This window comes from Squalius cephalus (assembly GCF_949319135.1).
Source record: "Squalius cephalus genome assembly, chromosome: 1".
In the NCBI taxonomy this organism is placed as follows: Eukaryota; Metazoa; Chordata; class Actinopteri; order Cypriniformes; family Leuciscidae; genus Squalius; species Squalius cephalus.
The window spans coordinates 60,366,974-60,391,102 of record NC_137122.1 but is presented as its reverse complement, the minus strand read 5'-3'; the positions used below and the strand labels follow the sequence as shown (position 1 = coordinate 60,391,102).

Here is a 24,129-nt window from a genome sequence, read left to right as displayed (position 1 = left end):
TGGATGCTCCTTCAAAATTCTTTTTCAGTTTAGAAAAAAAGAATGGCCAGAAGAAGTTTATTCATGCCTTGCGATCAGAAAAAGGGGTTTTATTGACAAATCCCTCCGATATTAGAAAAAGAGCTGTACATTTTTATGAAGATTTGTACAAAAGTGAATTTTCAGAAGAACAAGATGGTAATTTGGATTTTTTTTGAAAATTTACCACAGATAACTAAAAATACAAATGAGGAAATTAGTAAAACTTTGAGTTTAGTTGAGCTTGAAAATGCCCTTAAAAAAATGGCAAATGGAAAGGCACCAGGTATTGATGGCATTACAACTGAATTTTATAAATCTTTTTGGGTAGAAATAGGTCCAGAATTGGTAACCGTTTTTAATGAGAGTTTGGTAAATGGACAACTGCCACAAAGCTGCCGGAGGGCAATTATTACTTTATTGCCGAAAAAAGGAGATTTAAATGACATCAAAAATTGGAGACCAGTAAGTTTATTATGTAATGACTATAAAATATTGTCCAAAGCTTTAGCAGTCAGATTGGGTGAAGTCATTGGATCTATTGTTCATCCAGATCAGTCATATTGCGTCCCAGGAAGAAGAATCTTTGACAATGTTTCTTTTATTAGAGACATTGTAGACTGTGGAAACATTTTTGACGTAGATTTTGGTATGATATCCATCGATCAAGAGAAGGCTTTCGACAGAGTCGAGCATATTTATTTATGGAACGTTTTAAAAGCCTTTGGTTTTAGTTCAGAGTTTATTGCAATGATTAAAATGATGTATTGTGGCGTTGAGAGTATATTAAAGATTAATGGTGACTTATGCTCTCCGTTTAGGGTGCACAGGGGTGTCAGACAAGGCTGTGCGCTGTCAGGCATGTTATACACCTTAGCCATAGAACCCCTGTTAAATAAACTAAGAACTGATGTGTGTGGATTGCGCATGCCAAATTGTGTTAATGTTTTTAAGTTATCAGCGTACGCTGATGACGTCGTTGTCATAATCAGTGAACCCAATGATGTCAATGTGATGTTGAAGGTTTTGGATGATTTTAAGACTCTTTCTTCTGCAAAGGTTAACTGGAAAAAAAGTGAAGCCATATTGCTTGGAAAATGGCCAAAAGGTGAACCAAGAGTTCCTGATGGTCTAAAATGGACAAGAGATGGTTTTAAATATCTAGGAGTCTTTTTAGGAAATGAAAATGTTGTAAAAAAGAATTTTGAAGGCACTGTTGAAAAGGTCAAAGGGCGACTGGATAAGTGGAGGTTTTTACTCCCTAAAATTTCCTATAAAGGAAGAATCTTGATCATCAACAATCTGGTTGCCTCTGCACTTCTGCACCGTCTGGCCTGTATAGATCCCCCAGTGGATGTGTTGATGAAAATCCAGTCTATGTTAATAGATTTTTTCTGGGACCGAATGCACTGGGTACCAAAAAGTGTTCTGTATTTATCAAAAGACGAAGGAGGACTTGGTTTGATACACTTGCAGAGCCGAACGGCTGCATTTCGTCTGCAATATGTTCAGAGACTTTTACAGTGCTCTTCAGAGTCCAGTTGGATGGGAGCTGCCTGTGCAATTCTTCGGAATATTGAAGGGCTTGGACTGGACAAAACTTTGTTCTGGTTGGACTCTCAAAGATTAAAACTATCTAATTCTCCAGTTTTTTATCGTAACCTATTTAAAGTCTGGTCTCTATTCAAGAAAAATAGGGAAAGCAGTGTTGCTTCTCTGTTTTGGTTACTTCAAGAACCATTGGTCTGTGGCTCACGTTTGGACTTATCACGTGAGTTTTCGTTTCTCATACCAGAAAGGACTTTGTGTAATGCCAAGTTGACAGTGGTTGATCATCTACATCAAATAGCGGGATCTGCTTTTAAGAATGTCACCGCGATTGCTGAGCATTTGGGACTCAAATCCTGCCGTATAGTAGCAAAAGCTCTTGCAAAATGGAGATCGGCTCTTACTGAGGAAGAGGCAGAACTTTTGGATCAATACTCAAAAGGGTTAATAAATCCTGATTGTAGAGACCCTTTTCCGAAGTTGGGTATTTCTCCCATTTTGGGAGAATACAACAGTATGTTTTTGGATTGTAAAGAAGTAATGATTGTGGGTTCACATGTTGCACTTGGGAAAGAACTGTACAAGGTTTGTGTAAAAGCTTTTAATAAGAATTTTTTAGACAACAAGTGTGATACACCTTGGCGAAATATACTCAATCTTGCTGTCAATGAAAAACCAGAATGGAGAGCCTTGTATAAGTCACCATTAGTCAAAAAAACTGGGGATTTACAGTGGAGAGTGTTACACGGGGCTATTGCAGTAAATGCTTTTGTCTCCTTGATCAATTCTGAAGTGACTGAGGGTTGCCCTTTTTGTTTGGAGAAAGAAACTATTTTTCATGCGTTTATGCACTGTATGAGGTTAAAACCCTTATTTGATATCTTGAGAAATATTTTTGCTTCTTTTGATGTGGTTTTCTCAATTAAAGTGTTTATTTGTGGGTTTAAATATGTGAAGAAAAACCGCCATCTGTGTCAATTGTTAAATTTCTTGTTGGGTCAGGCAAAAATGGCGATTTATGCCACAAGAAAAGAAAAAATTGAGAAAAATGTTTGCAACAGTTTGGCAGCAGTTTTTGTAAAATTAGTCAAATCTAGGATTTTGATTGATTATCATTATTATAGATTAATGCATGATCTTTTATCTTTTGAGGTAATATGGTGTTTAAATAAGATTCTTTGTGAAATTGTTGAAGAAGAGTTGTTGTTTTCTTTCTTTTAAATCTTTTTTGTTTGTTTTTAATATTAATGGTGTTGTGTTGGTAGTTTGTAATAGCTTTTTGTGATGTAAATTGTAATAAAGGGTTTTGAAAATCAAAAATCTCTCACAGACACACACACTCTCTCTCTCTCTCTCACACACACTCTCTCTCACTCACTCACTCTCTCTCTCTCACACACACTCCCTCACTTCACTCACACACACACACACACACTCTCTCTCTCTCTCACACACACACTCCCTCACTTCACACACACACACACACACACACACACACACACACACACACACACACACACACACACACACACACACACACACACACACACACACACACACACACACACACACACAGAACTGTTTCCAACACTCATAATGAATCATCATATTAGAGTGATTTCTAAAGGATCATGTGATAGACTGGAGTAATGATGCTGCAAATTCAGCTTTGCATCACAGGAATAAATGATCATTTAAAGGAGACATATCATGCTTTTAAATCGTTCCTTTTTACATATAAATCATACATTTGTCTATATATATATAAAGCGGAACTGCAATGCTTGGGTCTAAATTCCTCATTATTATAGCTCCACAGGCCCCTTTTCTACCCCTTTTCTGATGTGCGTCTGAGAGCAACTCGTTTTGGTGCGGTCTCTTTAAATACAATTGAGACACTTCATACCCCGCCCCCTCTCCAGTTTGCAGAGGTTCAACTCCACCCCGTTCGGCCATTTTTGTAGTCTGATAGCAGAGATAGGATTATCTAGTGGCACAGAAACTTTTTATTCACACGTTATTAACAAAATGTCAACGACGGAAGACTTGTCCAGCCAGCCTTACATGTTCGAACCAGAGTCGGAGCGAGATGAAAATGAAGACGACGAACCTGCAGAACAACGTCTTCATATGGATGTATCGCAATGGTATGTTCAGGCCCGTCGCGACAAGGCAGGCAAACCAAGCAATTGCTTGGGGCCCCGAGCTGGCCTGGGGCCCCAAGACAACGACTGGTTATGAATAAAATGCAACGACAAACTGTGTGAGCGCCCCTTTGATAGTCAATGCAGTAAAGTGCAATGACACTGTCATCGGGATCCCCCTCAAGGGGGCCCTCTCAGTAGTCGGTCTCTGCTGCCGGCAAAATACAAAACCTCCTCGGCAGTTATCATGAAGCGAATTATGCTTCAGGAAGCCAGAAAAGAAAGAAGATAAAGGTAAAAAAATTATAGTGATAAGTGATGAATTACACTGGATAAAATAGCTCTACTTGTCTTGTACAAATGGTGTACTTTTGCAGCAGGTAACGTTAACGTTAGGCTAGCAAAAATATGTTTATGTTAGCTATCTGCCTGACGGCAAATGCTGCTTGTAATGAACAGTTAGTGCAACTTTTTTTTAGAAAGGACGGAATATGGTTACATACTATAATATGTTTTTTTAACAGGATAAGGAAGACGCAGATCTGTTCCAGAATCACTGTTTATCGTATTTAATGACATGACATTGCTATTTGTAATAGGGTTTGATGAAAGTGGCATAGCATGCTATACTAACTATTCCACCGTTATAATCTATTTCCCAAATGGGGGTTAGGAAAACCACACAATAAATTCCGTGCATCAAACATTAGCTCGGGATGTTTTTAAGCATTGGTAGTTGTGAAAGCAGCTGCATCCCTTCCCTTCTAATATCAAAATATGGAATTGCTAACATATCTTTTCGGTAACACTTTATTATAATCAAATCAAATCAAGTATATTTGTATAGCGCTTTTCACAATACAGATTGTATCAAAGCAGCTTCACAGTATTACATTAAAATAAAATAATACAACAAGGTTTGTTTCTAGTGGAATTTATTGATTGATAGAATAAAATTAAATATCCCCAAAATATCCCCAACTGAGCAAGCCAAAGGCAACAGTGGCAAGGAACCGAAAAAATCTTCATCAAGTGACCTAATGGTGTCCTAAAACTCCATCAGGTGACCTAATGGAGGAAAAAAAAAACCTTGGGAGAACCCAGGCTCAGTCGGGGGTAATAACCATCATTAATAGATGGTAAATTGTTAGTCTTTAATTTAATCTTTAGTTAATTGTCATTTAACTGTTAGCAAACAAGTCTTTTCACTTAATAAATACTTTGTAAGTTAATCCATCTATAAACATTACAGTGCTATGCATAAGTTTAGGCACCCATGCTAAAGTTGACTAAAAAGAGGAATAAAAAATCATCTTTTGGAAATTGAACTTAATGCCTTAATTTAAAAAATTAGGAAAAATCCAACCTTTAAGGACACCAATTTTCTTTGTGAATGAATAATGTATCGTAAATAAATAAATGTTCTTCCTTAAAATACAGGGTGCATAAGTTTGGACACCCCTATGTTAAATTCCCATAGAGGCAGGCAGATTTTTATTTATTTTAAGCGGCGTTGGGCTCACGTAACTCTCTCATTCGAATACATTTTTTTCCATATTCGCGATTTATTTGGATGCTAAACTATTATTTATTATAGGCTTCTAAGAAAAAATTAAAATTATTATCCCCCCAAATTTTAAATATTTATTAGGCTTCAAAAAATATAAAAACTTTTAATTTAAGTGAACTTAAAACAAACCTTACATAAACCCATTATAAATGTCATATTTACCTGTGCCTTTCCTGTCTAACAGGTATGAAATATACAGAAATTGAATAAGGTTATCAAAACATTCTGCACTGCATAAATTATAAACTAAATATAGATAAATCCTTATTAAAGCTACAAGCATTCTTTAGTCAAGAGCAGTTAGTAATTTTCTCAGAGAATTAGCTGCTGCCATAGGACCAGCCACAGCTGACGATCTCACGCATCCCATTCTCTCACTACTCTTTACTTTAATTTAAGATTTAATTTAACTCATTTAAGACTGTTCTTGTGAGGATACTCGACAAAACGGACATTTTGGCATACACGTGTGTTGTTCGTTCTAGCGCGAAAGAGTGGCGCGCGTCTATCTGTGGGTCGTGTGTGTGTGTGTGTGTCAGGATCACTGACAGCGCGTTCTCTGTTGCCTTGTCGCGCATGAAAAAGCATTTGCATGAATAAGAGCGGGATCATATAACGATAGCTTTCACCTGTTGTTTTTTTCTGGCGTTTCATCGTCTGTGCCGCAACCGCGATACCACGGAGGAGCCATGTCGATGCGCGCGCGTCCGCGGACGGGAACATCGCGGGCACACTATATAAACAAATAGCAAACGGGATTTTGGATTTTGAAAAGTGGGGAGGACATGTCCCCCCTGTCCCCATAGGAAATTACGCTTGTGGGCTTCTTTGTACTTCACTCACGTTCCAATATCGATCCCTCTTCAGAAAATCACCCTCTTCACATGCGCAAAAATGTGCTTGGAAACATCATAGTGGAGCGGTGCTTACGCTGAATGGCACGAATTGTAGGCTATTGACTATTTAAACAGAGCAGTGTAATTTTTATGTGAGGTTGACCATTTTATTTTGATAATGAACCGCCTGCGATGTCAAGATTGCAGTGCTGGAATATGTTGTGTGCGTGTGAGGCGCCACCGGCACGATGGAATCATAGAAATATACTCCGTTATTTTGTTCAGGACATCATTCGAAACTGCAAAGTATTTATTTATATTTGTGTACACTCGCAATAAAACACAACATTGTGCTTTTGTAAAATAAAGAAAACAAACAAACTGCCGTCTTGGTTTTCTTTCCGTCAATTTGTTTGTGAGGCGCCTCTTACAGAAATGAATCAAACTCAGCAGCATGCTGTCAGTTTTTTCTTTCGTTTAATTAATCTATTAATTGTTTAAATAGCCTTATTACATGGCTTGGTTGAATTCCAATGTAGAATGCGGTCTGTTATTTCTTGATAACAGACCGCTGCGAAGTATAACAGACCGTTGCCATGAAAAACAGAGCGTTGCTATGGACGTGGAACAAACTATTTTCTTTAGCGGAAGCAATACAATCGTTTTTAAATCAATAAACTCCTTTTTAAATCAATATTTTGTGCCAAAATATTTATTTATTTTGTAGGTAGCCATGTAATAAGCGGGATCTCGTTCAGCCTGTCGGGGTTGTTATTCGCTATAAAAACCGCCTCGCTATACATTATCCCTTACATATTGCGTGTGTTTCTTTTATATAGGCTTATAGACTATGATTTTATGAAAACAAATTTAGTTTTTTTAATTTAATTATATTTTCCTTAAATCATCCTGGCGACCCATTTTTTAAGTCTCGCGACCCACCCGAGGGTCACGACCAAGCGGCAACCTCCCCGTCTCTCTCTTGAAACCAACACGGAAGTGAGTTAAACTGCAATTCGTTGACTGGCCGCTTGAGGCTGATGTCAAAAGTGAGTCAAATCTGTATCTCCCCCATGTTAAAATGCCAAATTTTACAGCAGAAAAAAACGTGTTTACAGCCTGGTGTCTGTATGTGGCTTTGGTCTATAGCCTACAGCTAATTTTGCCCTTCATGACAACTGTGAGGGGGGTGAATTTTTTTATAACTCTTCCGTTTAGTTGATTAATATTTAAAGTTCTGCAAGGGTGTGGCCACTTGAGTGACAGGTGGATTGCCGCTGATGTCAATGCTAGCCGTTTGTCTGCTGTTACTAGCCGTCAGTTCACCTCAGCAAATGTTAGCTGCTGAACTTGCCATCTCTGCAGTGTTTTGTGCTTTTTTTCGGGATTATTTCATACAATTTAAAACACCCATTACTTAGCCCACGGCTTAGGATTCCATCGTTGTCGTCGAGTATCGCTCGAGAGAACAACCAGCGCTGTATTTGTTTTCCTCTGTGAACATGCACTAATGGATGTCTGACAATTTCGTTGCTTTTTGGAGTTTTCAGATTTAAAAACGTCAATAAAGGCTTGTTCGTTCTGCCCTGCCGGAACAGATAGATTATAATATGTTTATGTACCGTCAGATGAAATCCTGCAGGCGTCGGCGCTTTCTCCGTCCATGCAATAAATGCACATCCTTGAATGAGCGCGGATTTTCTAGCACATTTACTTGAACTTCATAGGCAATATATCTATGGTTTAACCCATTTGAGAGGCGGCCAAAATCATAATTTAAAATGGACTGAATAAGCTCTCTAAGTTTAAGTTTCCACTTTTATGTCCTCAAACGCTCGTTTTTTGGGGTCGACAGCTTATGAAAACTTGTTTCTAGGTTTTTTAGCTTGTTTGCTGTACACCTTGTCACACAGCAGCTTTTAGGCATTATTCTGTCTTTTGTTAGAAGCAAGAAATGACAAGGAGGCAGCCTCTCGCAATGCAAAGTCAATGGAGATCGTTGGACTGTTTTCCCCCCCGGTGGGCGTGGTCTTCAGATTATGACGCGTTGCGCTCTGTCTCTATGTTAACTGGGGGAACGCGCGTGCACGCAGATAGTTTTACCTGGATTTCCGAGAAGCACCTGGCTGCAGCCTGCAGATTTGGGTGGGGGTGCACCTGGGGCGGGGCTGCACGTGCAGCCCCGCCCACAATGATTCTCTTTGGTTAGTGGCAAGTGATGACGTCGATCGAGGCGGGGCCGCACCTGGGTGCACGTCTCTTCCCGCTAATCTCTTCTCATTGGTTAGTGGCGTGAAGTCATGACGTGATTCTTCTAACATGTTTTCATTTCCGATGTTCATCACTGCATGGTGAGTACAGGCAAGCTACTCTTTTTTTGTTCTAATTTTATTTACATTTTATTTTACAATTTTTAGTGTGATGTAAATTGGTGTAAAAATGAGATCGTGTAGTGCTAACTTTACTCATCATATCACACAAATAACTAGGACAGCGTAGGTCTAAGTGTGTGTGTGTGTGTGTGTGTGTGTGTGTGTGTGTGTGTGTGTGTGTGTGTGTGCGCGCGCGCGCGCGCGTTTGCGTGGTGTCTGTGATTTTGGTGGGATTAGGATATAGTGTTAAAACCATAGGTTAAAACAGAGGCCCTTAAAAAGAAATACAGTGGCAAAACTAAACCAGGAGAAGAAATATAGGATTTAAGAGTTAATAGTAATATACAAAGATATATTGTAGGATATTTTTTTCTATGAATACATTGATTAAATGTATTTTGATATTATTGTTATTAATATATATAAATATATATAAATATAAGGTTATGAAAACCTTCAAGCTTTTAAAACTATTTCAAACTTTTAGGATAGGCTTTCTCAAGCCAAATTAAAGTTTGTGTTGACAAACTTTAACTCGTTTGTTGTTCATAAACCAAGTAAGTCTCTTTTTACAGACAAGTAAGTATTTTACAGACAAAGCCAATAACACTCAAGCATATCTTGTCTAACATTTTCCTATAATATGTTTAAAATATATAACAAATAAATTCCTTGTATGACTCTGTACTATGTTAATGTCTCTCTTTAAAATGATTCCATATTGTTTGTTCTGTATTTTATCTAAATTAGGTGTTGTGAACTGGAGTGCATTTTCCAGACAATATAGGCAAGAGTTCTGGGTGCCCTACTCGCTGACTCTGTGCTTGCACTGCACTGAAGTATACAAGCACTGCCCACCTGGGTCTGTGGGTGATGGCCGAAGGGGAGTCCTGCGGGGACTTTATTCTGAGAAGGAGGTTGAGGGCTATTGCTCTGTTGACTGTTTTTTTTTTTTCAGGCTGAGTAGATTGTGTGTGTGAGTGTACGTACGTGTGTGAGTGTACGTACGTGTTTGAGTGTACGTACGTGTGTGAGTGAACGTGAGTGTACGTACATGTGTGTGTGAGAGTGTGAGTGAGTGAGTGTACGTACCTGAGTGAGTGTACGTACGTGTGAGTGTACGTACGTGTGTGTGTGTGTGTGTGTGTGTGTGTGAGTGTACGTGCGCATGTGTGTGTACGTACGCGTCTGTGTGTGTGTGTATACGTACGTACACGTGTGTGTGTGTGTGTGTGTGTGTGTGTACGTACGTACGTACGTACGTGTGTGAGTGTACGTACGTGTGTGTGTGTGTGTGAGTGTACGTGCGCATGTGTGTGTACGCACATACGTGTGTGCGTACGCGTGTGTGTACGTACGCGTCTGTGTGTGTGTGTATGTACGTACGTACACGTGTGTGCGTGTGTGTGTACGTACGCGTCTGTCTGTGGATACGTATGCGTGTGTGTAGGTACACGCGTGCGTGTGTGTACGTACGTACAAGTGTGTGTGTGTCAGGGTTATTATAGTTTTGCATTTTTCATTAGTTTTTATTTTTATTTCGTTTTGACTTTTTGTTTTCAAATTCAGTTTAGTTTTAATTAGTTTTTAAAGTGGGTTTGCTAGTTTAGTTTAGTTTTTATTTTTTGAAAATGCTTAGTTTTAGTTTAGTTTTTATTAGTTTTAGTGTTAGTTTTAGTCTTTTTTTGTAATTTGGGTTATTTGTCAGGGGCAAGATTCAAAAAAGTCAGAAAAAGTATTGTGTAATAATAAAAACATAATACAATTTTAGAAAAAAATTCACACCCCATTGAAATTCTTTACCTCTTACAAAATCCACACGCTGTACCAAAAATCTACACATCTTCTATACAGAATTCACACCCTATACAAATACCACAGCTGTACAATTTTCACACCCTATACTAAATTTACCCTATGGGGAGAGTGGGGTGATTTGTGCCAGGGGGGGGGGGAAGTAGTTCCACCCTTTGTTTCTGGAAAACCATAGAAGAAATTGGTCATGTGACCACATAATTTTGAAAAGCAATCACTTTTACTCGTCCTCCAAAGAAGAGAGACACATGGCATGAGATTTAAGCACATTTTAGTGCAAAAAACAGTTTTTTCCCTTTCAAAGTAAAATTTCTATGATTAAGGTTTTTTGATTGTAGTGTCTGAACAATTATTGACAAGTTTGAAAACATTTCACACATGTTTTAGTGCTTTAGTAGGCTACACAATGAGTCTATACAGTTAGCATGATGTTAGCTCTTAACTGCTGGATTATGCTAGTTTTTCAAACTTGTGGGTCTGGGGTGATTTGTGCCAAAGGGCCTGGGTTAAGTTGTGCCAGATCCAGACCACCTAGACCTGCATACTCACAGGGGATAATCTTGAGAAGTGAGGAGATGGGCATGCCTCATCATTGTTTGACTTAGGCCTGCCTGCTGTTTGTTTAATTTAGCTAACACTGATTTCAGTTTTGAGTTTGCACTATGTTATTAAAGAGAAGTTTTATTCCGTTTTTAAGTGGCCTATGTCACAATAGGATGTTTAGAAATTAGCCTAGTCACTTTATTCTTATATGTTACATAATTGACAGACAGCGCTATGTCAACAGGCATCTATTGCCAAAGCCCTTTTGCCTGAAATGAGTCACAAATATCATATATTGTGTTGCTATGGTGCTCTAAATGGTTGCTAGGGCGTAGCTTGATAGCTTCACAATGATCCTGAGAGACTGATTGGTCGTCTGAGTAGAATGAGCCCACCCCCTTGTCTCTATGACACTGTGATCCAGAGTTATGTTCAATACAAAATCCCTATGCAATTGACCATAGTAGGAAAAACGCATGCTATGGTATTCCAGGGTGACAATATCTAAATAAACCTTAAATGAGTAATTTTGTATTGAATTTGTCTTGCTTTCATTAGCATTACAGTTCATAACATTAAAATGTTCTGTTTTACTTCAGAAATCACTGGCACAATTTACCCCAATGTATTCCCCTAAAGGCACAACTTCCCCCGCACCAGGGGCAAGTTGTGCCATGAGACCACTTTTTCCCCAAAAGCTATATTTCTGAAACAATTTATTTCAGATCCAAAGTTATTGTTCTCAGGGATGCACCACATCCTGAAATATATGTACATCGTTAAGTTGAAGGAATTACTGCCATGGCCTCACTTTAAAGTCACTTTGAGTAAAAACTGGCACAACTCACCCTACTTTCCCTACAGTCAATAGCCTACTCATCTGGATTGAAGCAGCAAACATTAAGTGTAAAAGTAAAAAAATGACATAACATTATTTAATATTTGAATCAAAGCTTATATAGTGTTTTGACATCGACAACCACAACCAAAAAGTGCATTTTACCTCAAACTTGCGACTAGTTAACTTTCTAAAAAAAAGGCGCAATCGCTTCTCTGGTCGACATTAACACACTGACAAAATTATATTCAGAATTTAAAATATTTTGATACCACTTTTTAATGTGTGATTGTAAGGTGTTCACGAGATAGAGATACTAACCTTTAGCGAACTTGCTTTCAACGTCGAACGAACACTCGTTCTCATGGAGACGCGGTGTGCACGGAGGAGAGGGGCTGTGTGTGTGTGTGTGTGTGTGTGTGCGCGCGCGCGCATGTGAGAGACGCATGAGTGACAGAGAGACGGAGGGAGAGCAGGGAAAGGAAATGCAGCTGAACGAATACGCTGCGTGTTTTAAATAGCGTTAAAAAATGAAAGACCTTGACAAAGACGAAAACTAAGGACATTTACTCTATAATTTTATTTTATTTTAGTTAGTTTTGCCAAACACACATTGCAGTTTTAGTTAGTTATCGTTTTTTTGTAATGCCTCGTTTTTATTTTTATTTCAGTTAACGACAATGTTTTTTCCCTCTTAGTTTTCGTTTTTTCGTTAGTTTTCGTTAACGATTATAACCTTGGTGTGTGTACGTACGCATGTACGCTTGTGTGTGTACGGTTGATGTATGTGATTATCTGTATGTGTGCATATCTCTTTTACACAATTATTTTTGTTTTGAAATAAAAGTTATCACTGGTTTGAGTTTTTTTTTTTTGAGTTGGCATGCATAATATGGGATACAGACAGAGATTGACAATGTACTATATGTAGTTAGTTTAACTTAAAACTACTTTATTGGCATAAATGTTTTATAATAACCTAATGCACAAAAATAAACAAGAACTATTACAGAGGAATGATTAAAATAAAAAATATATAAGGTGCCATTAAAGTTTACAGTAATTTTGTAATTTACACAGTGAAGTGCAACAGAATGTAAAAAAAAACTCTGTAATTCCTTATGTTTACCTTAGATCAGACATAGTTAAAACTATGGATATAATGCTCAACTACTTTTTGCTGCTTTCATTATTACTTTAGAATTGTTTTAATACTTTATCATTTTATTAAAGTATTATTTAGAAAGAGTAACACCGCACTCACGAACAACAAGGTGCCAGACAAACAAAACTGAAGATCTCAAAAAATAAAACTGTCTGCACACTTGAATCCTTTCAGCAAATTTAATAGCCAAGCTTTCGGTCAAACGACCATAAAGTATTATTTCAAATTTGCGCAAATACGACGCATGCGCTGTCAGCGCGATATGGCACAAGAGTTTTCAACCGCATTTCCTGTTTACCGTGGCGTCAACGTCATTACTGTGCCACTAACCAATGAGAACCAGGTGCGGCCCCGCCTCGATCGACGTCATCACTTTACCCCTAACCAATGAGAAGCGTTATGGGCGGGGCTGCACGTGCAGCCCCGCCCCAGGTGCAGCCCCGCCCCGATCTGCAGGCTGCAGCCAGGTGTACTTGGGATTTCCAGCAGATGTTAGATGGCTACAGATTCGTCGCAGCCATTTTTCACGGATCCATGATTAAAAACGTATGTTTCACCAGTTGTACACATTCACACTGGTATGTATAATAAAGCGATTTGTTTTTGAATTGTATATTCCTGCGTATTTGACGCAATTTCAAAGAAGTTTAACATACTTTAGTGTTAAGCTCAGAAACCACACCTATGTTAACATGGGGCATTCGGTTTCATTGGATGAACAGACTTGTCCGCGCACTTCAGAAGACGTGTAAGAATCTTCTTCTCAACATTAGTGTATCATATTTTCTGTAGTGTGTTGTCATGAGTTCTAATCACAAATAACAACAGATGTAGATTAAATTAAAGTAGCTAGACTACCTAAAAGAAACATAAATTGCAAAGTCATTTACATTTTTTTCCAGTTGCATTTATTGATCTGCATATAGCCTAATTTTATAATGGATTATTATTTTTTATATAAAAACACTTATCAGCTTATTTTACTCAGCTGGTTAAGAAAAGAGATCTTAATATAATCAGCACTGACGCCTCCGTATCCTTTTCCCTGGACATAAAGCAGCTATGCTTATAGGGTCATGAAGTTAATTATCTCATGGACTTGTAACATTTTCAACAGATTTATAAAATAAAAAATAAATAAAAAATAAAAAATAATTTTGACTCTTCTTCTTTCAGAACAATTCTATATAGCAAATATAGTAATATTGAATTGTACATTGTGTCGAGTTTTCCTGTAGCTCAAACAGTAGAACGTTGGTGCTTGCAACATCAAGTCCATGGGTTCGATTCCCAGGGAAAGCAAGAACTGATAAGAATGTAAATGTGTAGCTTGAAATGCAATGTAAGTTGCTTTGGATAGAAGCGTCTGCCACATGTGTACATGTACATTATGCTCAGTAGGAGCATGAACTTGAATGTTGTGTATCTAATGTCTTGTATTGGACATGTAGAGAACACTTTGTCTTTAGTGATTAAAGTCATGTGAAAAACACTGAGAGGCAATCACAAATTGTATTACTGAAATAAGCAAAACATATGATATAGTGATAATGAATTATTACAAATATATACTGATATTCTCTATGGCTAATATTCTCATAGGCCTACATCACTAACCTCTTAATCATTTGTCACCTCACACGATTAGCATGACCCTAGCTCTCTAAAACAATAGGAAATGCTTTGTTTACTTTTTTGCTGACCTCTTTAACAAAAGAAATATGACACAATCTTTTTATGTAATATACATTTAAATTATGCCAGTTCTCTTCATTTGACTGGTACCATGAATCTCATTAACATATTCTCTTTACTTGTTATCCATCACATCATGTGCTTTCATTATTGTCGTCTGCTAACCGTTAGGAACAGATTAAAAGGTCTATAAATTAAGTGTCGTTGTTAGGCCATATGCTAACACAGCAAATGGACGCAATTAAAGTTAGACAGATCAAAAACTTTGCAGGATAACCAATATACCGATCGCTGCTCAAGAAAGGAGCGTGATTATATAAAGAAGGAGATGTGAACATTTCACAATGAAGGGTGATGGTGTGTTAAATTGTTCTTAAAAAGATAATACAACTGTGACATTTATTTACTAATATATAACATGATTATATTAGATGGAGAGCAGCATAGGTATGAAGGCCAAACTGGCCAATGGGTAAGAAAAATGTATACATATACATTGCAAAACAAGTGACTGTTCTTCATTAACATGTAACTTATTCTATAGTTTGTTCTTCCTTAGATTGAATGTTCAGGATGTTGAAGGTGGGACTGTGTGGTCAGATCTTCCACTGTTGGCAAATACGTCTGTCCTGCATGCATGCATTTTTTTTCCTTTTTTTTTCTTCCTTTTGTTATTGTTGCTTTCATACCCGTTAGCTAATAAATATGTTTGTTGAACATTCCCCTGAATAAATGCTGTGGGTAATTCACTGGATCCATAAGCTATGGCTTCTCAATTTTCAACACTCTTTAGGAACATTTATGGAGTGTAGCCTACTGTATGCTTTATGTTTTAACTCATTCCTCAGTAACATTAAAATAAATAATAAATACATGCTTGACATCCCTTTTACCACAGCAGTATTGCTGCTCATTTTAAATTAAGCCACAAATTGGCATCATAACAATAATCTGCGAATACACACGCACTGCAAAGACACAATGTCAATAGCATAATTTATTTAATCTACTTACAGTTGTTGTCAGATATTCAATTTCATTGAAACGAATGTAACAAAATAATGTGGCCGTGGTCTGTGTCGTGAAATTAAAACACATTAAAACTTCACTTAAATGCGTCTGAAACATTCAGCGGAGCAGCGACAGAGTAAACAACAGTGTCCTAATATGATACAAACATTTACCAATAACGTGGAAAGCTTTTAAATCTGCTCAGTGAAAGATTCGCTGTGATGAGTTCAACATCTGCTGGAAATCCAGGTAAAACTATCTGCGTGCACGCGCGCGTCCCCAGTTAACATGATCCCCAGTTGATCCGTAACACCGGGACGATTGCTCGCCGCAGTGTGAGAACTAAAGTGGAAGCGTGGCTGTTTTCTCGCTGGCTTGCTCTGCTCTTGGAGTGTGCGGCCGACCGTGGCATGTTTGTTTCATTTTGATTTGTCTCTTGGTTTGCTCCGAATTGATTTTTCTTTATTTTGTCTAGTGCTCATTTTTGCGTATTTTGTATGTAATATAATTTATTTTTCTTTTGTTGAAGTTTATTTTGAGTTCCAAAACGAGAATGAAATTGTTTTTGAAATTGAATTTTTTTTTTTTGTGTATTATTATTTTTTATGTTTGTGAACTGACTGTTTCTTTCTTTTTGGGACTGGCTTTTACCAGTTAGTTAATGCTTATTGTTTGTCTTTTCTTTTCCCTCGTAAACAGCGTGACGAAGAAAGTGTATAGAGGAGGGGTTTAGCCGCTGTTTAATGGGGTTCACATTGAGTGTTGTGCTTATTGAGTGACCTGACTTCACCAGAGTGTGTGTGTGTGTGGATATTAAGTGTGTTGTGTGAATTGAGGGTCACAGCAGGCCATCTCCCTCCTAATTAAGCTTTCTCGTGTATTTGTTTTTTTTTTGTATTTATTATTTCTTTATTTTGAAGTTTTGTAAAGTGGTGTTTGTTTTCCTTTTCTTTTTGACATGTGAATATTGAGCCCTTGATGTTAATGTATTGATGGTTTAAAATTGTGTATTTGAATAAAGCTGCTTCATCTTTAGTACTCCCTGGCCTATGTCTCTCTGCATTTCTTTTGGTTACGAACCTGTGCGCCCCCTGTCTTGGGGCTGAGTTCCCGGTATATACCGGGTGGCGTAGTCGACCGTTATATAATTGTTGTTTCATACAGTCCCCTCAAGTACCTGACGCCACTGGCCACAGTATCAAACTGTTTTTCTTACCTGTGAAGACAGCTCTTCAGTGAAGGCCAGCTAGTGTTCTCGTACAGTTTTTTATTCCTTTTGCAAAGAAATTGCCGTTTTTTAATAAGCAGGAAATATTTCCGACTTTAAACAAATACCCATTTAAATGCTTAGGATGTTTGCGTTGTAAAAATGTACAGGGAGACTTTAGATTTAAAAACGGTGTCTCGTTAGGCAATGTTTTCTCTGTCAAATCATAAAATTTCCTATTGATTCAATTGAAGGCGTGAGCTCACTAGAGAATACCAATATGGCGGCGCGGTGGCTTCACTGTTTATGACGTCATGAGCGATCCAGTCACTCTATATAGATCAGTGGTTTAGAGCAGCGTTTCTCAAACTTTTTCTGGCATTCTCCACTTTGGAGGTAAGAAAGGGTTAATACAATGTATTTTATTAACATCACATTTTAAACACAAAATCAAATAACAGCATTACAAACTTTCAAATAGAGAAAATAAAAGTGCAATTATATTATCACTTTGCATGAAATAAGACTTTGTTCAAAAGTAAATAATAATAATAATAAAGCAATTGTGTTTTGCCTATGATAACATCGAATTAAAATAAAATAAGTGTGGACAAGTTGTGCTTTGCTCATTTTGTCACTTTGCAAACTGCATGCAAAAAGAACAAACAAAATTGACACAAAAAAAAGACTAATCTTATTCGCTATTTTATCAAAGGCGACCGTTATTTAGAGCGTATCACTTTATTGTTTCCATGGTGACGCGTCATTGCTAGTCATGTGACACACCGCAACCACAATAGAGCATCACAGTCCCACCCACAGCCCGAGAGAGCTTAGGTGCCGGAAGTAAATTTCCCATTCATTTCTCCCATTGACCTTTTGGGAAAATCCGTATCTAAAGAGTTTTAGAGCATGTCTGAGGATAACCAGCTACGGCTGAACTCATAAGCATACAACATATCATTTCGAGTGAAAAAACGAAGAGAAAATCCCAAAAAAGTCAAAGGTACAAGACTGTGTACATATTTTCATTTCCGAGCGAAGGAACTACTCATCCCATAAACCACCGCGCCTCACTGAAGTCGACTGAAGCCACAACCGCGAAAGAGCCTTTTGAGCGACTTCCAAATCTGACGACGGCCACGCAAACTTTTTCCTCCAGTGAATTTTATATAGTGAATGTGCAGTTAATAGCAGTTCTTTCAGTAGTAATCGTGTAAATAATAGTGTTTTATATAGGTATTGTGTATTGGATTTTATATTTATCATTGTGTATTTTATATTGTGTGCGTGTGTGAAAGCGGTTAACGATAACGTTAGCAACAAGACATTAATCTGTGTTTAATGAGATGGTTTAGCATGTGTGTTCAGTGTGTAGTTTGTGTGTTTATTTCAAAGCCCTTTATGACACAGGACACTAGGGATGCACCGATCCGATACTCAGTATCGGAATCGGCTCCGATACTGCCATTTTTGGCGGATCGGGTATCGGTCAGACAAGGCCGATCCAAATCCGATATTGTGCGTATACTATTCAGTGTTATTGTTAAGCCCCACAAACATTATAAAGCACCATAAGTTTTCGTGCACAATATTTTAAGTGTTCTAAAGCCATTATATAGTATAATGTGAGATATAAATTAATATTTAAGTGTTAAATTCAAGATCACGTAAACGTTTCCCTCAGCTGCGGCTGTCAATCATTCTTCATTCAGCACTCAAACAGCGCGTCGCGTCCGGTTATGACAGAACACACGATGAAACTCTCTCCAAGATGATTCAATGTTACTATTATTATAATTGATCTGTAGATAAAGGTCTATGGTTTCACATAAAACAACTTTATCTTGCTGGACTTTATTGCTGTACCTTAATCATGTTACTTTCTACCGGGTGTCTGTTAGATCACAACACTGGAGTAAAGTCAGGTACTATTTGTTCTTCACGCGCACAGTAACTGAAATTTAAAAGAAAATGCTGAATAGACTATTGCATAGATAGATACTGTATAATACACCATGCATCATATGTATTTTCTTTGTGCTTTAAACTTTTCAATGCGGACTCGACGCGCTGCGCGCTGTGACTCATGTTGCTTCAAGCGCATCATTCTGCGCTCGGGATGCGCATAAGCGCTTTGTGCCGCGATGTATTGGAGCCTTTCATATCATAATACAGTGACGAAATGAAAGATTATTAATAGCCGTTCTTGTCCTGTCCTATCTATTATGTTGGTACCTTATTAAACAGCTGTGCTATACATTTAAAAAATGTCTCAATTTTATAGTAGGATATAAAATAATTGCTATTTTTATCTTGTTTTTCATGAATGTATTTTACAACAATACAAAGAGCAATGTGTAAAGTTTTACCAGATTTAGTGTTACACTTATTGTCTCTAATTTGTTCTCCACTAAACATTTTTTTCACAAAATGTTCAGATTTTATACAATTAATTGTGCACTCGTGATTTTTCTAGACTAAATTTTATTGCTGAATTATCCACTAATCTAGTTTATAATAGCATTTATGTCAGATTATGATCATATATTTTTTTGTTGGTGTTTTTCTTTTTTTTCAGTTCTTATCAGTTTAACACAGAGTAATAGAAATTCTACTTGATTAAAACAAAACTGCGCTGGTATCGGTACGGATCGGTATCGGCCGATACTCAGAATTTTTGGTATCGGATCGGATCGGTTCTGAAAAAATGGTATCGTTGCATCCCTACAGGACACTCTGCTGACAGGACAGGTTGAGGTCCATGCTCATTTTATTCATGAAGTTATAGTTCATACTTAATTTTAATAACATTTAATGTATTTTCTTAAAGGTTGTATCAGTGATTTCAGCCCCCCCCCCCCCCCCCCCAAAAAAAGTCACATTCATCTAATCTTATAAAGTAACAGTAACTGGTGTTTCTAACGCTGCCGAGGGAGTGACAGTAAATTTGACGTTTCTCTATTCTGGCTGCCTTAATACATTTCTCTATTTTTATTTAATATTGAAAAAATCGTGGGAATTCAATAGTGGATTTGTTCTTTCACTATTAGATAAAATGGTAAATTAATTTGCTCTGGCCTCCCATGCCACTAAGTTTACCCTGCTATTATTCCAATCAAGGAAATGTAAAAAGGCACAGTTATGTGCTATTGGACAACCCCAAACAAGGTTTGAATAAATAAATAAATAAATGCAATATCTGGCTGTATTTTGTTAAAGTCACACTCCGGATGTTCGGGGTCTTTTTTGACCCCATATAGGATCCATAATTCCCCACTAGACCATAAAACCGATAACTTGTCATGAAAATCACAGAAATTATGCTGCAAAACTATTACAAGCACAATGTTAAATGTGCACACACACGCATCACCATCCCCCCAACACCTGCAATATGGAGCATCTGCTGGACATTGTACACAAGGAAAGCTTTTCCACAGTTCTCTGCACTGTAGCACAAAGAATCTCAAGAGATCTCTCGCATGTTGCCAGTGTTTCCTTGTTAGACTTGGTTGGACCAGAATGCACATTGGAGAAACAGTTGTCGTACTGCTCTTGTTTAAGAACTTAAAAAAAAAAAAAAAAAACATTTTTAATAATACAAATATATAAAGGTTTTGTTTACTTCTCATCTATACATTAATGCTGTGTTTTGGGAGATCTGAAGTAATTTTGTAGCCTACCTATTTACTGCAAAACTCCTCAGCTACACCATTAGCATGCATATGAAATATAAAAATTTTTAGAAAGAAAAAAAAAAACACATTCATTAATAATGATCAAAATTCAATATGAGTTGTTTCTGGATATTGATCTATTTGTTAGATGCATAATTTTGCCATCTGGTTAGAATTTGTTTAGCAGATAATATAGTTTTAGCCAGAAAGTGTAATTGCCCCATAGAGATCCATTCATATTTCTGGATGTGACTTACTGCTCTTCTAACAGCTTTTGTTATGAATATATATTTAATCATTTTAAAATACATTAAATCAGTATTTTTGTCAAAGTTTAGATTTTTTTGTTTTTGTTTGAGGTCTTTTGAAGCGTCTTCTTATTGCAATAATGCCACATACATTTGCAATAATGCCACTTAAGTTGCCACTAAAAAAAATACTTGATTGCAATTACATATTTATTTAAATAATCCAAATGTAGAAAATGATTAACTTTAGAATAAGAAACTAATTTTTAGTAAATAAAACCAACAACAACAACAACAACAACAAAAAAACAGCAATATGCAGACAGGAACATGAGTGAAGAGTGACGTGTGTGTGTGTGTGTGTGTGTGTGTGTGTGTGTGTGTCTCTGTATGTATGTGTTCATTCCACATTGCATTAGTGCTCTAGAACCAGACCTTCATTCAAGTCTGAATCTCTGTGGATTTTAAGAGATTTCAGCCCTGTTGCTCAGAGGTCTTTAAGAAGAGGAAGGAGTCTGTTTTAAGTCTCTGTTGTGTGATCAAACAACCTCTGGTGTTATCTTTGTGCTTTTCCTTGTGTGAATCACAATGTCTCGTACTTTGTTTTGTTTTTTCTCACTCTTCTGTGTATGAACCTGGAACTGTTCATCTTCACACTCCGGCTCTAAAGGCCCTTTCACACCGGATGCGTAACGAAAAAGCGTAACGAAAAAGCGAACAGTTCGTGTGCGAATAGTTCGCATCAAAACCATTCACATCAGCCGCGACGCGAATTTGCGACGTCTGTGACGTTAAGAGAGCTTCAACATTCCAAAACTTCCGCACGAATCGTGCCGATAGCTGAGAAAACATGGACACTTACTTCATCATCATCATCATCATCCAGTCATAGTCATAGCATCCAGTGAAGACGAGCTTTTCATTTTATTTAAAAGACAGAAAAGAAGGTTTTGGGTGCACCCAATCTTACAGAACAGAGAGTCTGAAGGGGAGTATGCTAATGTGCAGTTTATTTATTTTTTTGCGTCTTCAACTAAACGTAATGTAATGTAACTACGCATTACATATAACACACGAAGTAAGTTAAAAATCATTCGACTAGAAACTGTAGATATCACACAAAGAATGTATAGTATACTAAAAGCAGCCCTAAATAGTCTCACTACATTTTGTTACATGTTCAAAGTAAACACGGTCTCTGTCTCTATCTTTGACGATAATAGTGTTAGCTTTCTATCCCAAATGTAGTTTGGCCTGCTAGCCTACACAGTACTATACAAAGACTAAAACTATCACACAACATACTCACAGTCAAGATAACCTACGCAATGCTACGCCACACACTGTCTTTCAAATCGTTGTCCTTGTAGTATATGATTGGCTGAAGCCTTTTCTGTCGCTGCAAAAGTAAAAAAAAAATCGACATCAAAGCGAAAAAAATAAAAGTCGTTTTTTCGCCGCAGCACATTGGGGTTTGGTGTGGAAGCTCTCATTACACAAACAGCTGATCAAAAAATAAACCCATCGCGCGAATTATTCGTGCGTCAAAATCGCGTCCAGTGTGAAAGGGCCTTAAAATGCCGATCTCCTCTCATCTCCTCTGCAGATTTCCCCTCTTAATGGTCCTGCTTTAAAACTATTGCCTAGTTATTTCTTTATTTTTTATGCTGTAACAAAACTATGTGTTGTTCCATTTGTTCCTTTCTAAATACAACTTTTAAAGCCTGTTTTGTAATTGTATTGTCAGTCATTGTATTTAGTCTTGCCCAAAAGATTACAACTAAAAAATGTGTAATGGTAAAAACTAGACAAATCTTTCATATTTGCATAGTGTCTTATCTGACTGCCATGTGGTGCAGCGGTTTGAACACTGGGAACAGTTTCGTAATGTCTTGTCACCAGGGTTTGAAAATTAACTTTTTCTTTCACCAGACAATTTGGCTACAAAGTGTTTAAGTTACGGCCATTCAGAACTTCTACAATGTTATCGCTAGTGTTGTCAAAGTACCGGTACTTCGGTAACAAGTCGGTGCTGAAAATGTGTCGATACCAGCATTTCTGTTGTACTGGAAACATTCGGTACCCACTAATAGGAGCTGCTTTAAGTCGCTTTTGTGTTTTTATCTAAGCACGTGTTCTATGTGTTTGTCAACAACACGCGCTTGCACCTCCTGCTGGTGAGGTCGACTAACAGCAGATGGAGAGTATGCTCGGCAATCTACTGCTTTTCCTGGATGTCAACGTAGAATTTTCTGTCGAATTTGAACCATTGAATTTGTGGAAGAGAATTTGCAAAGAGAAAGAAAATTGCCTGTTGAATATTATAGGTTGTATTTTTAAACAGTTTGAATATTTTGGAAGTGAAATATGAAAGGTGAATATGGATTATTGAATTTGTAATAATGAAAATGTGTTTGAGATGTTTTGAATTGAAAAATGTACTGCTTAAATATTCAACCATGTTGAATTTCAGCCCATAAAAATGCAAGCCCTAAAAATACAATGCATTAAAATGCAAGCATGCTTAATGCAATGCATATTTTTTTCAAGTAGTGCAATTCAACAGGCTTTTTGTTTCAAAAACATTTGACATTATTTTACTTCCATAAAAACAACAATTGTGGCTGTTCATGTGTTTATGTCTAGGATTGTTGTCTATCTTTAACATTATAGTAATGAACAATATGACATCTTTTGAAATGCAGTGCTGTTATAATAACATTTTCTCTGTACTTTTATGGGGGATTTAATTTTTGTATTTTATTTATTTGTAAATTGACTGTGAAATAAAGTTTTAAACATATATATAAAATAACCTCTCTCACACACGCGCCGTGTCATAAATGGGTTCACAGACATGTTCGAGAAGGTTTTCTGTTTGGGTGATCGGTGTAAGATGGAGGTCTCTTAAAGAGGATGTTGGGAAATGAAGGAGGGAGTTTCATGTCTTTAGCCCTATTCGGACGGGACTAGTTTCACAGGGGGACGTTAGAGAAATATCTGTTTCACAGACGTACTTTGAGATTTTAATCCTGTCCGAATCTGCCATGTCTGTCTTTTTCTCACACGACCTCTGTAAAAATTCCAGAGCAAATTACCTACTGTTTTTCGTCAAACTCGGCGGTCCTCAGAGAAATCTAATCCCGTCCGAATGCGAATGTCTGTGATTACCGGAAATTTTTTTTCCAAAACGCTTTTTCTTATGTGTTTTGGTCAACGTAAACTGCCATACAATCTCTCACTATCGCGCCGGTATTCAAGTTTCTGCTTTTTGCGCACCGATAATGGATGTAAATGTGTTTGGTAGCCTACACTGCGAAGAAAAAATAAAATAAAAAAAGAAATCAACAAGAAGAGCCAAATCACGTAAACTGTTAAGACTGGCTACTGTAATATCAGTTTCAGGTAAGATTACTTTCATTTCTGCACTTAATTACAT

General features: G+C 37.2%; 1 protein-coding gene across 2 annotated transcripts in view; it reads right to left on the bottom strand.

Annotated features, from left to right (window-relative positions):
- The window catches only part of LOC307171074 (NACHT, LRR and PYD domains-containing protein 3-like), a 75,168-nt gene that overhangs the window by 6,005 nt on the left and 45,034 nt on the right, over positions 1-24,129 (bottom strand). The gene's annotated exons all lie outside the window — the stretch shown is intronic.